The sequence below is a fragment of the Medicago sativa genome, chromosome 6 (assembly GCF_051527215.1).
Source record: "Medicago sativa cultivar Bolivia chromosome 6, Bolivia_mono, whole genome shotgun sequence".
In the NCBI taxonomy this organism is placed as follows: domain Eukaryota; kingdom Viridiplantae; phylum Streptophyta; class Magnoliopsida; order Fabales; family Fabaceae; genus Medicago; species Medicago sativa.
Genome location: NC_140754.1, coordinates 94,484,314 through 94,507,865, shown reverse-complemented (window position 1 = coordinate 94,507,865; position 23,552 = coordinate 94,484,314). Strand labels below are relative to the sequence as shown.

The following is a 23,552-nucleotide window of genomic DNA, read 5'->3' as shown; positions in this document are numbered from 1 at the left end:
CACTATATGTAGTCACCTCTCATAATTTAAATTTAAACATTAATTCTTTATATAAAAGAGACTAGTTATTTCCATCGATGACTGACATAGACATAGTCGGAGAAAGGAACACTAAAAAACATGATTTTTTTTTATCTAAAATAAGTGTTATTTTTTGTTTATCGTATAAATTTATTTGATTTGAGTTAATTAATCCTATTCGAAACACTAACCCTATATATAGTCACCTCTCTTAATTGAAATTGAAACTTTAACATCTTAGTCCATAAGATTTTTTTAGGCAAATTAGTTCAGTCCTCTTAGCATCACACATTTAGTCCTTTTCTCAACAAAAAATTATAACAAAAAGAAGAATGTATGTCCTTTATATATTTGGATTTTTTTTAATTCTTTCTTTATACTTTTTTATGAAATGAGGATTTGTTTGGTGTGCACGTTGTAGGATGAACATGGAAAATAATACAAATAGGAATAGGAATAAAATCGTAAATATGGGGAGTAATATTCAACGTATAGCCAGTTTAGTAAATTTTTCTCATGTAACATAAAAAAAACCTAGTCTCAATGGTGTCAATTTCTATCAACACCAAGAATCATTGCCCATTAATTCACTATAAAAAGACCGTAAACTTCACCTTCATAAGCTTTTAGAAGACGTGAAGACTACAAGGTTTTAGCCAACAAAATCGTATTCAAACCCTAGTTGTCTGGTAAATATATACGTAATGCCTTTAGTCATCTTCAGTAGCATCAACGTGACTTAAGTTACATTGAGCCAACATGCACGCGAGTTAACTCACATTGGTTGCAACTTGTTATCTTTCACCAAAGCTTATCATGATGGCCAAAGAAAGTGTTGGTAAAGCCAAAGAAAGGCAAAAGAAGAAGAAGAAGAGGTGAACACGTGGGAACCATGATGTCCACTTCATCATGCTTCTCTTCTCTTCCTCTGCCTTCTTTCACCAAAACCAATTCACAACCAAGCAAGTAAGTAAGTAACAACAATAACTACCTCGTACCATGTTGTTTCAGACATCAACAATAACTGCCTTCCTCATGTCACTATATTTATCAAAGGTGATAAGCTTTGGTGAAAATTAAATTCCAAATTTTTACTTAGAGAATGAATTTTTTAGAGGACTTGGAGTTAATAAGCTAAAATCAAAGTTTAACTATAATTCATTTAAGTCTTACTTTTTCATTTTTGTCATATATTTAGCACCTAATAGGAACCCATATGTCATATCGTACATCGAACTTCAACAAATCAAGTTTGATATGTTACTACGAGCTCATTAAGACTTAGATTAAATACTACTATTCCATGAAAAACATCATAGAGACCTAAATCTACTAAGCACTAAAATGAGTCAAAAGAACGAAGCACTAACACATATAAGCTTCCCTAAAAAAGAAAACACATATAAGCTGGTTTGTCCCATCTTGAGCATGCCATATAGAAGTCACCATTCTTGATTATGGAATCAATTAAGAGGTCATACAAAAGGCATATACCCTTAGGCTCACAACATATATGTGTAAAAGCAAATAAAAGCACAAGTTGCAACCCAACGTGAGTTAAATCATGTTGAGGTTCGAAGTGAGTTAACTCATGGGAATGAGCAATTTTGTATGTGAGAAAAGCAATTTTCATTGAGGCCTTGTCTTGACGGGCTTATTGGTTCAGATGCCCCAATAGTGTTCATATAATTTGATGAGAATTTCTTTTTAGACTCTTCAATATCTTTTAGTCCTTTCAAAATTATGATTTTACCAGTGATATATAATGCCTGGTAGATACATCTCGAGGGTTTGAGAGTTATCTTTTGGAAGACTCTTTTGTATGATATAATAATGAGTAAAAATGTCGGTTACATTAATTTGGTGTTTCAAAGTTTTCAAACTAGTCTATGTGCTCTTTAAACCTACTTTTCACTCAATTCTTGATGTCAAACTATGTAATTTGTTTGGTTTCTCTAAAGTTATGTTGAATATTGTTAATTTGTAGGCAAAATTTCATTAAAAATTTGAATTTATTTTAAAATAAGGGTCTGTTACGGTAATTTATGAAAAAACAACTTATGAAAAAATTAGGCCAAGACACTAATGTTTGTTCTCAAAGCAAGAACTTGTTATGAGGGTTGCTTATTTTCAAAACAGGCCAAGACACTAATGTTTGTTCACACTAGTCCAAAGACCAGTGCTATGGAATTTCACACTAGGCCAATTCAACTTTCTGATCTATGTGCATGCTTGCTTTATATGTATTATGGAATTGAATATGCAATGCAATATGGAATTGAGTATTATTATGGTCTATGTTATGTTCAGTTGCTCAGTTGAGTATTATTTTGGTTTTTTGGTTCCATAAAATTTTGTTTTCCCATTGTATGTTTGTCTGAGGTTATTGATATGCAAGTTTGTCTATTTTTGCCTGTTTATTGATAGTTAGTAGCAGGGTCTGATTTGGGATCATATCAGAAGTGGCATTTTCTAGTTATAGGCTCAGGAGGATTTCTAGTTTTATTGGGTTTTGGCGTAATAAACTGAAATCTATGGTTTTGTCTATGGTTTATACATGATATATCCATGGAGCTGAATTGTACAGTTTTTCAAATTTGTTGCAGGTTCTTCAAAAGCAAAAAAAAAAAAAAAAAAAAAAAACTTGTGATCAAGTTATGGTGATGAAATTTGAATACTATAAAAGGATGCGAGAAGATTTGAAGAAGAAAGACGAGGAAAAGAAATTTGTCGAGCGTCAACAACTTGTGTTGCATAGTTCATTTTCATTATGCAAGAATAAGAACAGTGAAAGGGGGAAATTTGTATAGAGTATGTAATTCAAACTGGTTATTTAAACTTGTATCTAATATTGGTTAATTCAAATATGAATGAAGTTTAAGCAAAGACATTTGGTAAATTCAAAAAAATTTAGTGTAGACAATTTTGCGACACTTTTCACAACTTCTCAAAAATTATAAATGTAACACTTTTTTATTGTCACTGATGATACAAAAAGTGTTACAATAATGTAACATTTGTGACACTTTAATTGTTACAGATAGTACTATAAAATGTAACTAAAACTCTTTAGCAACAGGGCTTTATCTAACAATTGTTCAAATGTTACTAAATTTAATTAGTAACATTTTTCTTGATTTAGTTACAATTTTCAAGTGTTACTAAATGTCATTATTGTAGTAGTGGTAATTGGAAGAAAGCATAAAGAATGCAATTCAGTCTTCAATGACTCTATGACTTGACTCTAAGTGCCACTCACATTTGTTGTCTATTCATTCATTAGCCCCATCATTAACCCCCGAATGGATTAAGTAGTTAATCATATAGGAATGATCATCGATCATCGACATTCATCGTATAGCTGTGTTATTTCTTTATTGCGTATATTTTGTGCCAAGGGTATAATGTCATTACAGTGATACTAAATGTAAATTGCATAATTTTATTAAAAAAAAATGTAAATTGCATAACTGAAATGAATTACAAATAATAGAAACTCTAGAATCATAGGAGAATGATTATGATACCCTTCAAGCAAATAATTGATGCCTACCGAGCCCTTGTCTCAACGAGCTTATTTTATCAGCTGGCCCAATAGTGTTGATATTATTTGATGGGAATTTCTTTTATCACTAATTAATAGGTCTGGTTCTGTAAAAAAGAAATATATATATATATATATATATAGACACACACACACACATTTACACCTGGTAAATACATCTTGAGGGTTAGGGAGTTATCTACCGAAAAACTGTTTTATGTAATTCTAAATCTTTGTCCCGTGTGACACACGCAAGTTAACTATGATTTTGGAGTGAGAATTCTCCAAAATATCTAAATGACATCTAAAGATAGGTTTGTTATCAAACCTGCTTTCAACTACCATCAAACAAACATCAGTGAAGCAAAATTCAATTGTACCATCCATAGGTGAAAACCCAATGACAACTGTGTCAAGTCAAATCAAGACTCATGAACTTCTACTGAATTATTGACTGGCTAACGGGTTTTCGCTGCATGATCCGTACACGCTGCTTCCAGCATGAGATCCGAATGCCATTTCTCTCAACCTTATCATGTCTTCTTCGTGTTGTTGAGTATTGTATTCTCTGCTGTGTCCAGGTGTAACCCCTGCATTAAGATCTGCTATTGACACAGCTCCTTCTAGAACTCGCACAACCTATAGTATGTATGATTTTTAGACTAAAAAATGCTCAAATATAGAAGGATATAGTTGTATAGCATGAACTCAAAATTAAAAAATTGTCCTGACATTAATGGAGAGGTATAAAAAAATGTTTGGCAATTGTTTCTGATGAAATTAATTGTCTTTTCATTCCATTCACTGTTTATTACTCTTATATAGTTTTATTACATCTATTTCTCTACCGAGAATCAGTAGAAAAGTTTATTATTGACTAAACAACATGTTTCGAAATGAGTATTATTTAAAAGAAGAAAAAATTATTTTGAAATGAATTTAACTTTTTTTTTTCTTTCCTTTCCAACTATATCCTTCAATTAATAACTATGTACACAACTTTCAAAATAACTATGTCCTGATCCTGATAGAGAAGCATGAGGCGGCGATGATGGCGGTGACAGAGGCGGCGATGATGGCGGTGATTGACGTCCTGATAGAAAAGCATGAGGTGGCGATGATCGCTGTCCTACACGAGACATACGTCCTGATGGAATTGAAGCATGAGACAGCGATGGCGGTGCTACATGAGACGGCAATCCTGATGGAATTTGAGCAAGAGGCGGCGGTATTGAGACCGCATGATGAGGTGTGCCAGCCTTTTTGGATAATGCTTTAAGAGCTATTATATTATATATTATATTTTTTTGGTAATTATTATATGTTATATTTTTCTTAAGCCATAGCTCATGTCCTGGTTCAACTCTGAACAAAGTATTCACTCACTTGCTTGAAATAAAAATGTTTATGTTCTAGTGAATATAGAAATTCTATCATATAGGAGTTACACGCTGCTTCAAGCATGCGATCCGAATGCCATTTCTCTCAACCTTATCATGTCTTCTTCGTGTTGTTGAGGATTCTCCCTGCTGCGTCCAGGTGTAACCCCTGCATTAAGATCTGCTATTGACACAGCTCCTTCTAGAATTCGCACAACCTATAGTATGTATGATTTTTAGACTAAAAAATGCTCAAATATAGAGTTTATATTAATAACTTCATCACAAACGCTTAAATCATTTTTCTTTCTCTCTTCAGGACACTTGATTAGAAGTTAAAACAAGAAACTTTTTCTTAGAAATTGTGTATTCAACAAATTGAAACTTCATAAAGGAACTTTATTTACATAAAATTTATAAATTATTTTCTCTTTTAAATCCTTAACAAGTGCCCTAAGGCTAAGGACACTCGTTAGCATAAACCTAATTTTAACTACAACCACATCTTTCATCATCACAGGCTAGGCTTTTCTTCATGCGTGCTTCAGAAGGAGATTATAATGTATATTCTCTGGTTGATCCAAGGCTTCATAATGAATTTGACCCTAATGAGATGGCTCTTATGGTGGCATGTGCTGCAGCTTGCACGCGCCATTCATCAGTGCATCGACCAAAGATGAGCCAGGTAATGAATTTGTTTTATCGTTTACCCCACCTGTTCATTTTCAACCGTCGTTCCTCTTTTCAAAAAGGAAAATGCTCAATTGCACGACTAAAACCATCGTGCGTATCCCACGAATGCGCTGGCAACTAAGGTCCCCACTCTTTTTCATACAAAATGCTGAAATTAACCTTGGACTTGTTTTGTCCATATCTCCGAAATTGTTCTTCGTTTATTTGTAGTTTATTACTCCGTTTCAAAATGAATAGTAGTAATATTGTTTAAGATTTTTACACATATATTAAGTAATGCAATGATTAGAAAAGCATCACACCGCGATAGAGAAGCACGTCTTGGTAGAAAAGCATCACACCGCGATAGAGAAGCATGAGGCGTATGTCCTAAACATACCCCTAATTAATACTACTAACTTGTTTTGAAATATAAATAGTCAAATTTAACACACGTAGAAACAAAGGACAATTTGGTAATATTAACACACAAAACAGACACATTAATTACACTGACAACTTTTCTTAAAAAATGTGAAAAAAGCAAACGGGGCTAGATATAGGGACGGAGGGAGCAGCAAGTATGACATTTGTCATCTAATTAGAGTGTTTACTTTTTCTAATCTTTCTATTATTAGTAAGTTTTCCCTTATTATTTCCTTAATCTATTTTTCATTTTAATTTTGACTACCGATATTTTTTTTAATTGTTTGGAACTTGGAAGGGCAATAGATCCTACGTGTGTGTTAATGTCTTTGACCTTATCAACATTAACTCTCCCAATCACCCATGCCATCCATTCATTTGTTCCCTTATGCAAGCTAACCTTGGAACTTTAATTTCTAGGAACTTCAATTTTTGGCTCATCACATTTTCACTCCCCCAATTTATTTTTGCCTCATCCCATTTTCACTCCCCCATCATCTGCCGTACTCTTTTGAGACAACATTAGAACTCTGCTTTGAATTGGTAGCTAGCTTTTCTTTTTATTGATTTTACATGCACTCTTTTTATAGACACAATCATATTTTGACTAATTTATTTTTAAGTTTCATAAAGGTCTGGAGACAAAAAGGTCTGCCTAATTTGGAAAATAAAGCAATGTGGTTGAGATAAGTATATTGGCTTCTTTGTGTTTGTGATCACATCATTTCCTTATGGAAGTAATCTTGAGGTATGGTTCTCATTTATGACTTTAGATTCTTTTTAATAACTATGCCTGAGTTCTACCATGTTTGACTATCATTGAAATTTGAACTGTAATGTTTCTTTTATGGTGCAATCTGTAGGTAATATGGTGTGCAAGCCAAGGGCAGAGAAGTGGTTACAAGGTTATAGCATATTCTTGCCTTTATGTTCATCCCAGCTGGAACTACTTGAGTTGGTCACTAGGAGGTTTATGGTCTTTTATTTTAGAAAAATGAGAATTTATATGAAAATTCAAACACTAACACTTACACCAGGGATGGATGTATTCATATCAATACGTGGGCTAGTGCCCCCACTAATATTTCAAACATTCTCAAGCATATATTAATATATTGGCACTCAATTGTAATTCTTGCTCTCTCTATATGTTGTTTTTTTAGAATAATAAAATGCAAAGTGCCGTACTTCATAGTATAGTAAACAATATCATGAATGCTACTGAGTATGTTTATCTTATAGTAAATAAAAGTATTATCTATACTTTAATCGATTATGACTGATTATTCTTACTTTATTACTTATGTGTTTGATGATGAATGAGTTCATGCACGGATCAATAAAAATGCTATAATATTTATTTATTAATTTAAAAGCAGGAATTGTCTAATATAGATTCAGTCTAACGGTGCACTACCTAATATTTTAACAGATTTTAATAAAATATTTTTTATCCTCCATTTTTTATTGTTATAAATTTCATTTTTTTATTGAAATAGTAAAGGTTCACCTTTAAACCATTTTTTAGAAATTCATATTAAACACACTCTTAAATAAAAAGTAAGATATTATATTTTAGAAATTCATATTAAACACACTCTTAAATAAAAAGTAAGATATTATATTTTGAATAGAATTTAATTGAACCAACATATTATTATGTAAACAGTTTTACGCATAACTTTACCAAAATACATGGATTTCCAGGTTCAATTCTCCTTTAATCTTGATTTGATAATATAAATTTATCCAAATACCTTGACGAACGCTAGAAAACAAAAAACTCTCACCTTGATTTAGTTCAAATTCTGCTTCTGGTTCCTGAGGTGGCATATTTGATGATGAAGGTGGTTCCAGAGGTCGCATATTTGGTGATGTTGAGGGAGTTTTTGGTGGTGGCGATGAAGTTGGATATGGTGAAAGTGACGGTGCTGTGGTGGTAACAGTTGATGTCCAGGTGTTTCTCTCTCAAGAAAGATTGGAACGGAGAGAGCAAGTGAGACTTTGATGTGAGTGGGAATTATGAAGTGATTATGAAGTGTGAAAGAGAGAGTGTTTTATTGACTAGGGTTTTAAATCACTTTTAAATTTATTTTTTATATATAGTTTTTTAATCCTAATTCTGTTTAGGCATGTGAAGCCATATATATATAAAGCCATATATATAGTTTTTTAATCCTAATTCTGTTTAGGCATGTGAAGCCTCGATACTTCAAAATGGATGACGTATTGTATCATCTGCGTATCCTACACTGATACCTGTCTGATACTTGCCGATACGTATCAGGAAAGTATCCGAAGATTAAATTTTATTTTTTAAAAAAATAGTTATCTGATACTTCTCGATACGTATCAGGAGAGTATCTGACTGATATCCGCCTTGATATTTCCCAATTAATGTTAACTAAAATAACTTAAAATGTGTTCTTTTTTGGATCGATGTAGTATAGCACTAATAATGTTCCTTTTGGATTTATGCCCCGTTTGGTTTGAGCTTATTTTGAGCTTATGAAAATAGCTTATGTAAATAAATAAGCTTTTATTTTAATTTATAAATTCTCACTAGCGAAAATTGTATCTTCATAAACTGTTTTTTCATAGACTACCTTTTTTTTTTTTTTGAGCAATCATAGACTACCTTAAAAACTTATAAATAATACAAAAAAAAAAACTTATTTACTTGCATAAGTTGTATTGTATAAGCTCTAAAATAAGCTAATCCAAACGGACCCATAATATAGCACTGATAGTGCTCTTTTTAGAATATATTGCGTATGTAATTGATTAATTATCACTTTCTTAATCGTTAATATTTTTTATATGAACACTGCTATACAACACGACAAACTCAACACACGAAAGCCACACGACATGTTGAACAACGCCCAATTCACTTTATTAATGGATTTCTTTTTGGTTATTGATGCTTTTGTATATAGTAGTATATTAAAAAACAACGTTAAGCAATAACTGACATACATAACCCACTTCCAATGTTATATATTAAAAAATATTGTTACCAAAGCAATGGTGTGGTAAGACACGTATTTAGATAACCGAATGAGAAGTTTTTATGATTTCTCATAGGAAATATACAGCACAAGCAAAATTTATCATTTCTTGTTGAATTCAAATTGAAAAAAATAGCAAATGATAGTTACAAACTTGTTCGTGCAAATTACGCGACAAACATTGTCGTGTATTTCAGCATTTTCCTTTTTATATTTATGTTGATGTGCTACGAGTCTATGACTAGTTTCTTTTGTTGGTTAATATATCTGCATATTAAAAAAATGGTTATAATTATATTGTACATTTAATTATATAATTTTTTTTATTAACGTGTCCAAGTCGTATCGTATCTTGATTTTTGAAATTTTTCCGTATCGGCGTATCGGTGCAGTATCGTATCCGTATCGTATCTCGTATCCGGACTTCATAGGCTATTGTATTGTAGATTTAAATAAGTATTTTATCCTTATAAATATCTCAAATTTGAATTTTAATCTCAAAAATTTCACCTAACATCCAATAAAATAACTTTCGAATGATTTTATCAAAATCGATAGTGAAACATGATTTAATTACTTTTGTTTTAAAGAAAGTAATCTAACCGATGAAAATTAACATTAAAGAATTGAAGTTAAGAATTTGAGATGAGCAAATTTCAAGATCCTAAGATTTAAATTATTTTTTTCAGATTTTTTCTTAAATGTCTAAGAAAATATATTAATAAACTAAAAGAAGTCTCTCTAGCACAAGGTGTATCAGAGAAAATTGACAATCCACAAAATTATATTACACAACAACGTTGCCCAAGCATAAAAATCAGAAAATTGTCTTTAAACACGACCTCCAAGTGAAACAATCAAAATCAAACAATATGTAATGCGATTTTAACCATCGATACGTTTGAACTTTGACCTTTTCAGTTAAAGAATGAAGTTTTTTCATATTTTAAATTTACAAAACTATTAAGGTAACCATAGTTATATTGATTAGTTTTAGATATATTTGCTCCTATATGTTTCTACTAACACTGTACAGGCTTTGTATATAAACTTCAGCTGAGATGAATAATAAGTGAAGTTCATTCTTACCATTTTATAGAATTGCTTTTAAAAACATGAACAATCAATACAATAAAATAGGTTGGTGGTCTCGTTTTCTAACAATTATTTGGTCAAAAAAATATTTAATTCTCTTATTTGATGATGATAGTGACAATGCCCAAATCATGGAAACAGGTTTTATAGGATATTTCCTCCAAAAAAGCTAATTATAGGACATGTTAGTCCACGTATATTTTTTATTTTTGGTTCAAACTACCTAGTACCAAACCCCAGAGGTATTCTTGCATGATCACAGGACCAAATCAATAAAATTTGGACACACACACATAAAAAGATTCCCTCAAAATATTCAATCATCTTTTTTATCAATTTTCTACTTATTATTAAAAAAATATTTCTTTATGTGTATGTGACCAAACACTATTTATTTGGTCATGTGACCATATTAGAATTTCTCCCAAACCCCAATCTGAAAACTGACAATATGGAACCTTATGTCCGAGCCCACCTGATGTAAGAGTGTGAGAGTCACACTGTGTTTGGTTGAGGTGAAATAGGAAAGAGAGAAAGAGCAGACAGAGAAGGAGAGAAGTTCGGAACTTCTCCTGTTTGGTTGCAAAGAGAAAGAGAGAAGAGAGATAAAAACACGTGGGACCCACGCCTCTTTTGTCTCAGCGAAGAAATAGAGAAGAAACCCACTTTTTATTTTTATTCCACTAATGCCCCTGTGAAATTGTTGCAAGTTTGCAACATGGCACGGAAAAAAAAGGGAAGCATTGGTGTGATTAGTGATAATGTGTTCCTTTCCTAATATACAGTGACTAAGCAAACATTTTAAATTTACGTAATAATTGAATGATTGAATTACATAAAAACTATAATCAATTTAACTTAATTCAGTTAAACTAATTAGTTTAATACAGTGACTAAGCAAACATTTTAAATTTACGTAATAATTGAATGATTGAATTACATAAAAACTATAATCAGTTTAACTTAATTCAGTTAAACTAATTAGTTTAATTTAGCGAAAAAATAATTAATTTAATTGATATAAAGTTAAAATAAATAATTTAATTAATTAAAATAAATTTGAATAAAAGGTTAAATAATTTAATTTTTGACAAAGATTAAATAATTTAATAGATTTTTTTATTGTAGGGGTATCTTAGTACTTTTATAAATAATCAACACTTCTCTCTCTTCTATCTCTCTTTTCTCTCTTTTATACCAAACAACACATCAAATCTACTCCATTTCTCACATATTTCTCTCTTCTCACTCTCTCTCTCACCTATTTCTCTCTTCACAACTTCTCTTCCAAACCAAACACACCCTCAGTGTGATACAAAACAAACCCCACCTATACCGAACCTTCTTCCCAAACCTTTCTCAGTAATCATAATTCATAATTTGTGCCGTAACATGGTATGGTAACATGGTTATTTCAAAAAAAAAGGAAAATGCTAACAAGTGCCCTAAGGGCATTGTTTAAGCATCTAAAAGTAGCAACTTTTGCATTGGAAATTGTACGATTATAACTTTAACAAGTGTTTGACTTGTATTTTCAAGACATAATTTCCTTTTGTGGGTTCCTTAAACAATGCCCTTAGGGCACTTGTTAGCAAGACCAAAAAAAAAATTATGGTATGGTAACATGGTATATATGATCCTTTTGACTATGTGACATTTACCATGAGACACTTTTTTCCACTACGTGAAAGTCACATTTTTACCGCCACCTGACAGTTAATCAGGTTGTCAATGATATTATTATTATTATTAGGGCAATGCTAGTGCCCGCCGGGCACTAGATAAGGAACAATAAATAGACAATAAATAAATAGATATCACTTGCTTTACCTTAATTAGAGTGTAAAATATTTCAAATAATTAAAATTAATAAAAGCTATATTCAATATCTCTCTACCATCATCAATACTATATTCAATTATGCAGGTACCATATTCAATCTCTCTCTCTCTTTTTCCTATTTTTTTTTTTTTACGATGCGTTCAATTTATTAGGTAACTTTTTTTTTTTTTTTACGCTGCGTTCGATTTATTAGGTATTATCCAAACCTTTTTTTTGTCTTGTTTTTATATGTTATTTTTTTTAAGAAACAAAAATGATATATATTAACACAGGTGTTTTTATATGTTATTGTTTTTACATCTTGTCTTTATGTTTTTTTTTTTTATATTATTGTTTTTATTTGTAGATGATAAATAACATAATTGATGATGTTAGTGCTACAAAGACAAACAATAAATACAACTATTTCTTATTTTAATTAGTTGACTTATATATCACTTTAATTTAGGTAAACCAAATGAGATCCATTTATTTAATGTCTATTTAGGTAACATAATTTTGAAATATTCTTGGTTAGCAGCACCCTTATTATTATTATTATCTTGGTAAAGTTACATGTACAATTGTGAGTCTATATATATATATATATATATATATATATATATATATATATATATATATATATTTTTCAACAAGATCAGCTACATATTTTTATTATTGTTTCGATTCATGAACAAATGGATCTTAGTAAATACAATACATTATACATGTAAGGTGGCGTTTATGCTGGGAAAGCCATTTAATTTTCCCATGATTGGAAAAGTCCAATCCCACCTTTGATATATTATTTAGACAAAAATATATTATTGACTAATTTGCGTCAAAAAAATATATTATGGACTAAATTTTTATTTTGCAAATTTAAATACTAAATGAACCAACTTATGTAACATCTTAGTCCATAAGATGTTTTTTTACGCAAATTAGTCTAGCTCTTTTAGCATCACAAGTTTAGTCCTTTTCTCAATTTTCTGTTTATTACAGACAAAAAGAAGAATGTTTGTCCTATATATATGTGGATTTTAGTAACTCTTTCTTTATACCTTTTTTATGAAATGAGGATTTGTTTGTTGTGCACGTTGTTGGATGAACATGGAAAATATATTTATTTAACTTTGTTTTTTCATTTTAATTATGTCTTTATTTTGCTGCCAACTTGTATGTCATGTCACGCCGACATATGGATGAGCCTGCCGTCATAGCTGAAAGGTGTGCCAGCCATGGTATCCATTTTTTTTTGGATAATGCTTTAAGAGCTATATTATATTATATATTAATCTATTTTTTGGTAATGTCCTGATTAAACTTTGAACAAGAGTATTCACTCACTGCCTTGAAATAAAAATGTTTACGTTCTAGTGAATTTAGAAACTCTATTAAATAGGAGTCACCAACATAGCTATAAGTAAACATAAAAACTTATAATAAATAATTATTAATTAGAATTTAACTGGTATCATGATATGTGTACTTACTTGTTTTTCCACTATCAAGCAATCTCAAATCATCTTTTTTAGCATTATATTATTTGATTAATAACAATGTGTTTAATACAAATAGGAATTATTGTCAAAGAAAAAAAATACAAATAAGAATAGGAATAAAATCGTAAATATGGGGACTAACATTCAACGTATAGCCAGTTTAGTAAATTTTTCTCATGTAACATAAAATAAAACCCAGATTCACTGCCCCTTCTTTCCCTATAAAAAGACCGTAAACTTCAGCTTCATGAGCTTTTAGAAGACGTGAAGACTACAAGGTTTTAGCCAGTAAAATTTTACCCTAGTTGTCTAGTAAATAGTATATACGTCCCATAATATGTTGTGTCACAACAAATAGGCACAAAACCGACATCAATATTACACTTGATCCAAATTTTAGGAGGCTTTTTCAGTATACTTTATCTCTTATAATTGAATCAAAATGTGCTTAGGCAACATCACATCATTTTATGTGATTAGTTTTGTAACCTTAAGTTATTCAGTCGAAATTCGCTTAAAAATAACTATAAAATGATGATTAATGTCACTTTAATTAATAAAATAATCTCAACTATCCCAATTTTTTATTTAAAAAAAAAAGACACACATTGAAGGGTCCAACCAACACTCGTTTGATTTGGGCACACCATACCCTTTACTTGGACCTAAATACAATTAAGCAAAGTGATTGGCAGAAGAAAGCAAAAAACGAATGCAATTCAGTCTTCAATGTGGCGTTCACACGTGACTCTAAGAATGGATTAGGTTGTAAATCATATGTGATATGATCATGATTGACGTTCATCTTTTAGCTGAGTTAATTTCTTTACTGCATGGATTTTATGCCAAGTGTATGATGTAATCACAGTGATATTAAATGTAAATTGCATAACTGAACGAAATTTACTAACAACATGTAAAAATTGTACTCCAACATAATTTCGTAATCATCCTTATTTAAACTCATGATCTTATTTTTTTGTTACATGAGAAAAAGAGAAAAGGAAAAGAAAACAAAAAGGAGGGAAAAAAACTAGGTCTCCTTAGAAAAGACACACCTAAGGCATCATCCATTAAAGCATATGATAAATAAGAGGGATGCTCATTGATCGTGACAAGATGGTCTGAACTATTAACTCCTAACTTAGCGAGAACGTTTGCACATGAATTTCCTATTCAAAGGATATGGTGAATAGTAACTGTCCAAAGATATTTGCATAGTGATAGAAACATGGAGTGTTCTTTGACACCAATTGCACCACATGAAAAGAGTCAGAGTAACACATAAGTTTTTTATAGTTTGCCTCCCATCACAACTTGATTTCAATCCAGAGAGCTTGAACTCAGCATGAAGGATATTAGAGATCCCAACACTCCCGAAAAAACAAGTTGGAAACTGCCATCGTGCTTACGAATTAGACCACGATAACCTGCTTTTCCTGGATTCGTCAAAGCACTTCCATCAACATTGAGGATCATGGTGTACTTATCTCCATACTACCAACTCACCATCTTTGGAGTAAGAATATGAGGCACTGAAGGGTCAGTCCCAAAGGCTTGGTGGGTAAGTTGAAGTTGGGAATAAATAGTTGCAATTGTCGAGTGCATTGTTGGTCGTACATTATCAAAAAACTAGCTTGTTTCTTATGCTGCCAACTCATGATATTAATAATTTTATGTGTCTAATGATCATTTTGCAAACTATAAAACCCATTTTTCCTCTTTCTTCTCCTTATTATCTAATGCCCTTAAATATAGAAAAAAAAAATATGTATTACCGCATAAATATAAAATAGTAAATAGTAAATAGGTCATACTTACCGCCCACAGGGTCAAACATTAACAACAAGAAAGCCAATTCATAGCGCAAGGAGGATAAAGGAAGGGTAATGGGATTTAATTTTTTTTAATTACAATTTAAAACAATATTATTAAAAGGATAAAATAGTAAATAAAATAATTTAAATGAAGGGTAAAATAGGTAATGAAAAGGCCAACCCAAACTCATTTATTTTAAGCCTATTTTCTTTGTGTATAGTATACATGTACATAAAAATTTGTATATATAAGATAAAAAGATTTAATAGAAACATTAAATTAATTAATAATAATTTTTATTTAATATCTTTAAACATTCAACAATAGTAATAATTTAATTATTTTTTATATAATTATCGAAATATTACGTGATCCGTGCTTTTACTGGATATAAATAAAATAGAAATTCTATAATAATATGTGAATGATACCCTTCAGCCAAATAAATGACCTACTGAGGGTTGAAAATTGCTCTTCTCCCATACACTTTTGCTCATTCTGTAACGCCCCAATATTTTATAAAATTTAGGGAAAATTACAAAGACCTCCCTTAAGGTTTGGTTAAAAGACACATACCTCCCCTCTAGTTTTAAAAATTTAGTAACCTCCCCTCAATTTAACTCTCTTAACCATTTGTTAGTTTACTAACATTAGCTTGCCTTAATGCTATGAATTACCCCTCTCTATATGATTGAATGCATCTGCAACACTGATTCAACCCACCAATATTAATCCAAATCTTTAGACATGGCAACATGAAATGATGTGATGACACTGTATTCCTCTTCTACTTGTTTTCATTTATACTAATTAGTCGTAAGAAATCGATTAATATTCTTTGGTTAACTCAATGTAAAAATCTTTCATAACTCATAACAGACTAGTACCAAAATAAATTGTTGATACTTGAAATGGTAATCATGTTAACAATTTACACTTGCTCCCCTCTCTATTGCATCAGAACTCTTTTCGCTCTTTTCTACGAAAACTATTTTGTTGCTCATCAGATTATATAAATTATTTCTACATAAAACTAGAGGTCATTCAATTAAGGCATAAGATCATTCAATTCATTGATATAGAAACCAGATAAGTTTGAAAATGAGAAAGAGGGTAAACATTCACTTCTGAAAGATAACACTGTTAAGACTTAAGAGAGTGTTAAGAGAGAATGGAGGAATCAATCTATTTAATGAAAACTTAAGGGAGGTTAGTGTCTATTTTAAAACTAAAGGGGGTGTCTCTGTCATTTAAAGAAAACTCAAGGGAGGTGAGTGTAATTTTCCCTAAAATTTATATATATTCTTTTTAGTGATTTTCTTGATATTTATTTATTTAACAATTTATTTAATGTCTAAATGATATAAAAAAAATATACTGCACCGATTTAATTGAGGATTGACCCATTTATTCTTTCTTTTAGCCCTGTGTAACTTTCTCTTGAGCTTAACGTGCATCATTCATGATATTTATATACTTTGAATTTGGCAAGACAATTCTCATACTAAATGTAACCATTTTTAGCAAGAATGAGAAGTAGTTAGATGCTGAATTAAACCTTATAATATTGAGTAAATGAAATCAAATAATTTTTTTTTGAGAGCGAAATCAAATAATTATTATAGTAAAAAAAATAAAAATAGAAATAAAGACCAAATGTGTGTTGCGCTGATTGTCTTTAGATTTATATGCATCAGTTTTGATTCACAATTAGTGGTATTGTCTAAGTTCAATGTCATCTTTATTGCCATGGTTCTAGCTGTCAAACATAATGCACTTATTTAGATTTGTATGTTTCCTTTATTTCTTTCCTTTAAGCTTCTGTTTTCGATTCGGTTTGAGAGTTTCTAATTAGTGTCAATTAATTAATTCTCCTTTTGACTATTTATCTCTATTTGGTCCTTAACATTTTACTTTTTCAAATTCAATGTCTTTAAATCCTCATGATTATTCCTTGGTCAAAGGTATGTTTTTTTATTGTACTATTTTTTATTGTAAATAAAGAGAGGTTATTTTTCTTTAGGGTCTTGCTAACAAGTGCCCTTAGGGCACTTGTTAAAGATGTAAAAATAGAAATAATTGATAAATTTAAAGTAGAAAAAGTTACTTTTTAAAGTTTCCATGCATTGAATGCACCATTTCCAAGACAAAATTTCTTCTTTGGTCTTCTTAACAAGTGCCCTTAGGACACTTGTTAGCATTTCCCTTTTCTTTATGATGAATTTGGAGCATGCCTCTCTATTCGTCTTTAAATTCATTCCTTTCATCATCTACCTCACGCCGAACTTAACTCATCCAAAATAACTTTCAAGTCCATCAATCCATTTTGACAAATCATCTTGCCAAATGTTTATCTTTATTTCTTGTAAGTACCTCGTGGGATCTAGATTGAGTTTTAGCTAGGAAGTAAAGCCGTCCAAGGTAAGAGCTTTTTCCCCATACGTTCTTACTAAGTGCTAGGACTGTGTTTTGGAATAGTGGTAGAAATTCTTGTCGTTTGAAAGAAGATAATAATAATAATAATAATAATAATAATAATAATAATAATAATAATAATAATAATAATAATTAAAATATATAATTAAGAGGTAACTTTTATAATGACCCATATGATATTTTTGTATGAGGGTGTGTTGTTGATTTTTATTATGTTTTATGTTATTTGTGATGCTTGAGAATAAAGATGTAAATTGTTTACGATTTAATTGTGTGGTTGCCTTAGTGGCTGGATTTTATTTTGCATTTGCCTAAGTGACTAGAATATATTTTCTTTGAAATAATTATCATGGCATGACATCTGCATAGCCTGTGTGGCTTGCTTCATTATCATAACATTTGCATAGTCTGTGTGGCTCGTTCTTAGCCTGTGTGGCTTGTTTATATCCGGATCACGTAGTGATTAAGAGCATGCATCTCATGCATAATTTCATTTGAGTTCTTTTAAAATATGGCTTGTGTATTTTTATTTCTTTTTGATCGAGAAGATTTTATGCTATCTATTTTAGAGCACTGTTTCTTGTGCTTTGAGTATGAACCAATTTGGATAAGGAGATTGACCATTACATTAATAAAATGTTGTAGGTACCAAAGATGAAATATGAAGCTTGATGTGTGATGAAACGCGTACGGGGGCAAATTGGGTTTTTCAATGAAAAAGAAGACTAGTTTTTATTCAATTGTAATTGTAATTTAATTTTTTTGAAATTTACTATAAAGTGATATTTATCCCATTAAGAAGACAATTATATTTTTTTCTATAAAGCCTCGTTTTTCAAAAGAATAAATAATATTTAGGTAATGTCTTGGATTAAAATCCGGGACGTTACACATTCCCAAATGTTCTAACCAAAATACCCTCAATTCTCCCATACACTTTTGCTCATTCCCAAATTTCTAACCAAATACCCTCAATATGCCTTAAGTCATCTTCAATAGCATCAACGTGACTTCATGTTGAGCCAACATGCACGCGTGTTAACTCACGTTGGTTGCAACTTGTTATCTTTCACCAAAGCATCATGATGGCCAAAGAAAGTGTTGGTAAAGCCAAAGAAAGGCCAAAGAAGAATAAGAGGTGAACACGTGGGAACCATGATGTCCACTTCATCATGCTTCTCTTCTCTTCCTCTGCCTTCTTTCACCAAAACCAATTCACAACCAAGCAAGTAAGTAACAACAATAACTACCTCGTACCATGTTGTTTCAGACATCAACAATAACTGCCTTCCTCATGTCACTATATTTAACAAAGGTGATAAGCTTTGGTGAAAATTAAATTCCAAATTTTTACTTAGAGAATGATTTTTTTAGAGGACTTGGAGTTAATAAGTTAAAATCAAAGTTTAACTATAATTCATTTAAGTCTTATTTTTTCATTTCTGTCATATATTTAGCACCTAATAGGAAACCATATGTCATATCGTACATCGAACTTCAACAAATTAAGTTTGATATGTTACTACGAGCTCATTAAGACTTAGATTAAATACTACTATTCCATGAAAAACATCATAGAGACCTAAATCTACTAAGCACTAAAATGAGTCAAAAGAACGAAGCACTAACACATATAAGCTTCCCTAAAAAAAACACATATAAGCTGGTTTGTCCCATCTTGAGCATGTCATATAGAAGTCACTATTCTTGATTATGGAATCAATTAAGAGGTCTTACAAAAGGCATAAATACTTAGGTTCACAACATATATGTGTAAAAGCAAATAAAATCACAAGTTGCAACCCAACGTGAGTTAAATCATGGTTAACTGATGTCAGGGGAATTTTGGTCGGTTTACGTGGGAATGAGCAATTTTGTATGGGAGAAGAGCAATTTTCATTGAGGCCTTGTCTTGATGGGCTTATTGGTTCAGATGGCCCAATTGTGTTCATATAATTTGATGAGAATTTCTTTTTAGACCCTTCAATATCTTTTAGTCCTTTCAAAATTCTGTTTTTACATCTCGAGGGTTTGAGAGTTATCTTTTGGAAGACTCTTTTATATGATATAATAATGAGTAAAAATGTCGGTTACGTTAATTTGGTGTTTCAAAGTTTTCAAACTAGTCTATGTGCTCTTTAAACCTACTTTTCACTCAATTCTTGATGTCAAGCTATGTAATTTGTTTGGTTTCTCTAAAGTTATGTTGAATATTGTTAATTTGTAGGCAAAATTTCATTAAAAATTTGAATTTATTTTAAAATAAATAGAAAATATGATTAATTAAGAAATCTTCCCACAGTTGTTTTGCTTCTATAACATCAATTTATAACTAATCAATTTAGTTTCTAGAAATGGTCTCGGCATGGGGGTTTTTAAATTTTAAATTTTCTTTGTCCAATACAAAAAAAATTTAGGCGAGAGATATGATTGAGCACAACCATATAATTTACTTGAAGTTTCAATTACAAACATAATACTAGTGGCGGAGCAAGAAAAAGAAGCTTGGATGGACCACTAAATTATGAAACTTCTTTTTAACAGTATTGTTAATTTGAAGAGTTTTTAGTTGACACAGTTTAAAATTAAAACTCCACTCCACAAATTACAAGGTTCGTAAACATCAACTAACCGGTCAAGTGTAAACATGACAAAAATCACGCATATGCAACTTTTGAAACCACCGAAAACTAAAACCATTGAAAAGTTGTTTAAAATCTTGCAAAAAGGATCTATGATTTTAAATTTTTAAATTTTTCCGTGTGACCCACTACACAACTTTGTGGGGATTTTGGATGTGCCAAAAACTAAAATCATCGTAAAATTGTTTAAAATCTCGCAAAATAGATCTATAATTGTTACTTTTTTTAAAAAAAAAAAAAATTGGTGGTCGTGGCCCACCCCAGCCCATGTAGGGCTTCGCCACTGCATAATACTCCTAACGATAAATTTGGTTGTGCTGAACTATCATGGAACCATCCAATATGCTAGGAATGGTTGATATGTCTAGTGTGAGTTATAAATTTTACATTTGATGGAAAATTAGATGTTGAGAGACATATAAATGAGATGATCAATATTTATAATACGTTGAAGTTTTGGGTGAAGATGTAATATGCCAAACTACTCACATGTATGGTTTCTAAAGGCCAATGTGATGATTCCCAAGCCACTCTCAAGACCTAACAATGATATCAAAAAAACAATTCTTAAAGAATACAATAGACGATCAAACTGTTTTTGTAAAGGATACAATAGATGATTTGGAGAAGGTCTATTATCGTATGAATTGGGATTTTGTAAAGAATACAATTGACTCTGGCATGCCTTCCAATTTTGTTTATCTTATTTGACATTGTATTTCTTCTTCTTGAATGAGAATGGTTTGAAATGGGGAATCACTTGATGAATTATGTCATTCTTGAGGTGATGGTAGTATCTTTTTCATCTTGTTAATACTGCGGTCAATGAAGATCTTTACAAAACGATTCAACTTACCAGCGGGGCAGTAAATATCACTCATCTTGCTTTATCGGATGATATTGTTCCGTTTGTTGAAATTGGTGTCGAACAAGTTTAGATGATTTCTTGTTTCTTCCATCGATAATGGTTATCTTAGGTTTAAATATGCTTTTACTATTTTTTGTGTTCTAAACACAATTCAAATTATACAATTCACAGTTCAAATTATATAATTTGAAATGTGTTTTCATCCCTTTTTATAAGACTCTCTTACTTTTTTCACATATATTAAGAGAAGTGGATAATATTAATGTATCTATTCTGTATGTGAATTTTCCTAAAATATCCTTTATGTATTAATGTGTGTAACTTTAACTTTTCATCTTTAAAATATGACCGATATTAATAATGGCTATGTTTTGGAAAAAAAATTGAAAATGTATAGGTGTTTTTATTCAGGGACAAGATTTTTTTTTTTTTTAAATAAATAGTTATGATTAGGGATTTCTGGAGAATATACTAAAAATGAGATTGATCGAGAAGTGACGTATTGTTAATCCATGATGTTTTAGACGTCTAAGTGTAACAACTTGGCTTAAACTCTAAAATAAAATAAAAAATTCAAACAATATAATTAGTTGAGATGTGATATCTTGTTAATTATAATTGAACACGCCTCAGTTGTGATAACTTGATGATCTTAAACTCTAAAATAATAAATTAAAAAAATCAACAACAAGATCAGTTGAGATGTAACATCTTTTAAATCTCAGTTTGAAACGCCTGAATTGTGACAACTTGCTAATCTAAAATTTTAAAGATATTTGTTCTTTGATTATTTTGTGGCAGCGTAATGGTTCTTAGAATAAGGGTTTTCTGTCACTTATTATTCGTTGTTGTAACATACTTTTGATGCACCTCTGCCTTGGTTTTTTCATAAAACTTTCTCTGGTTTTTTCTTTCAAAAACAATCGTAATTATGTTGCTCTATCTTTTAGTTGTAGTTGTGTGTTTTAAGTGTTGTTTGATCAACGAAATGAAATGATAATTTTATTTATAAAAAAATTAAAATAGTTATTTTATTTATTTAAAAGGAATGTGTTTCAAATATTGAAACATTTGAAATTAACAAATTGACACTATTGTCTTCATAGTTATGTACTAGTTATAATATATTTTTTTAATTGTAGATGTGTGATTTAAGTATGGATTTGATCAGTGAAAATAATCTATTAAGCGTAAGATTGTAAGAAATGAATATGTAATTTATTTGAATGAAAAAAGTAAAGTTGATGTTTTTTATATGTAAAAGGAATGTGAAACAAACAATGAAACTTCTTTTTGTTTTTTTGACAAAAATATTGAAACTTCTGACATTAACAATAGTTGTGTACCAATTATCACATTTGTTTATATAGTGTTTGGTGAGTTGCCAAAATTTTGAGTGAGCATAAAAAAAACGACTTAAATAGTGGTCGAATAACATAACCATCTAGTTTTAAAATACGGGTATGGTGGTTTATATTAGTATGGCTAAATGTTTGTTTTTAGTTCTAATTTTAATCTCACTTTCTATAACAATATGTATGAGTTATGTTATGGTATTACTCTAGTTATTAATCCACCTCTTCAGGAAAGACTTATTATCAACGATGTTTTTGTTTGGTTATGACATCAGTTCCGTGTATGAAAACCGAGTTTTCTGTTGCATGTAATATATATATATATATATATATATATATATATATATATATATATATATATATATATATATATATATATATATTCTTCTTCTTCGATCTTCTCCTCATATCTTGTCCCCTTCAATTCAACCCTAATCCAAATTTTCCATTTTCAATTTTGGGTTTTTCTCTACGCATCTACCAATAAACAATAACCAATTCCCTTCAACAGCAAAAAAAAAATCAATTTTTTCTTTTGGGGTTCCGAATTTTCGATGTGTGTTTGTCCAAGCTCAAGTAAGAATTAGTGGGTCGTTGTTGTTTTTTGAAGATATTAGATACAAGTGATGATTTTGGTCATTCTTCAGAGAAAGATCAATGATTTTGAGAAAATAATATGTTGTATTTGAAGTAACCAAGGTGAATTATGAGTGTTTTGCATTGTGAATTTTGGTGATTTTGTTTATTGCATGTTGTTTTGGTAGTTACCCTTGAACCACCAAAGAGAGGGAGACTTGGGGGATCTCAACAATATATATATATATATATATATATATATATATATATATATATATATATATATATATATATATATATATGAATAATAGTTATGCATATCTCATGTTAATTTTTTTTTTGAAAGGATATGCATTAATTAGATATATAAGTTGGTGCAGTTA

At 30.4% G+C, this 23,552-nt stretch overlaps 1 long non-coding RNA gene across 1 annotated transcript; it reads left to right on the top strand.

Annotated features, from left to right (window-relative positions):
* Positions 1-6,035: 6,035 nt before the first annotated feature.
* Positions 6,036-7,239, top strand: LOC146918404 (uncharacterized). Its single transcript, XR_015016182.1, has 2 exons — positions 6,036-6,790; positions 6,906-7,239. It is a non-coding gene; the product is annotated as an uncharacterized LOC146918404 (long non-coding RNA).
* The last annotated feature ends 16,313 nt before the right edge of the window (positions 7,240-23,552 follow it).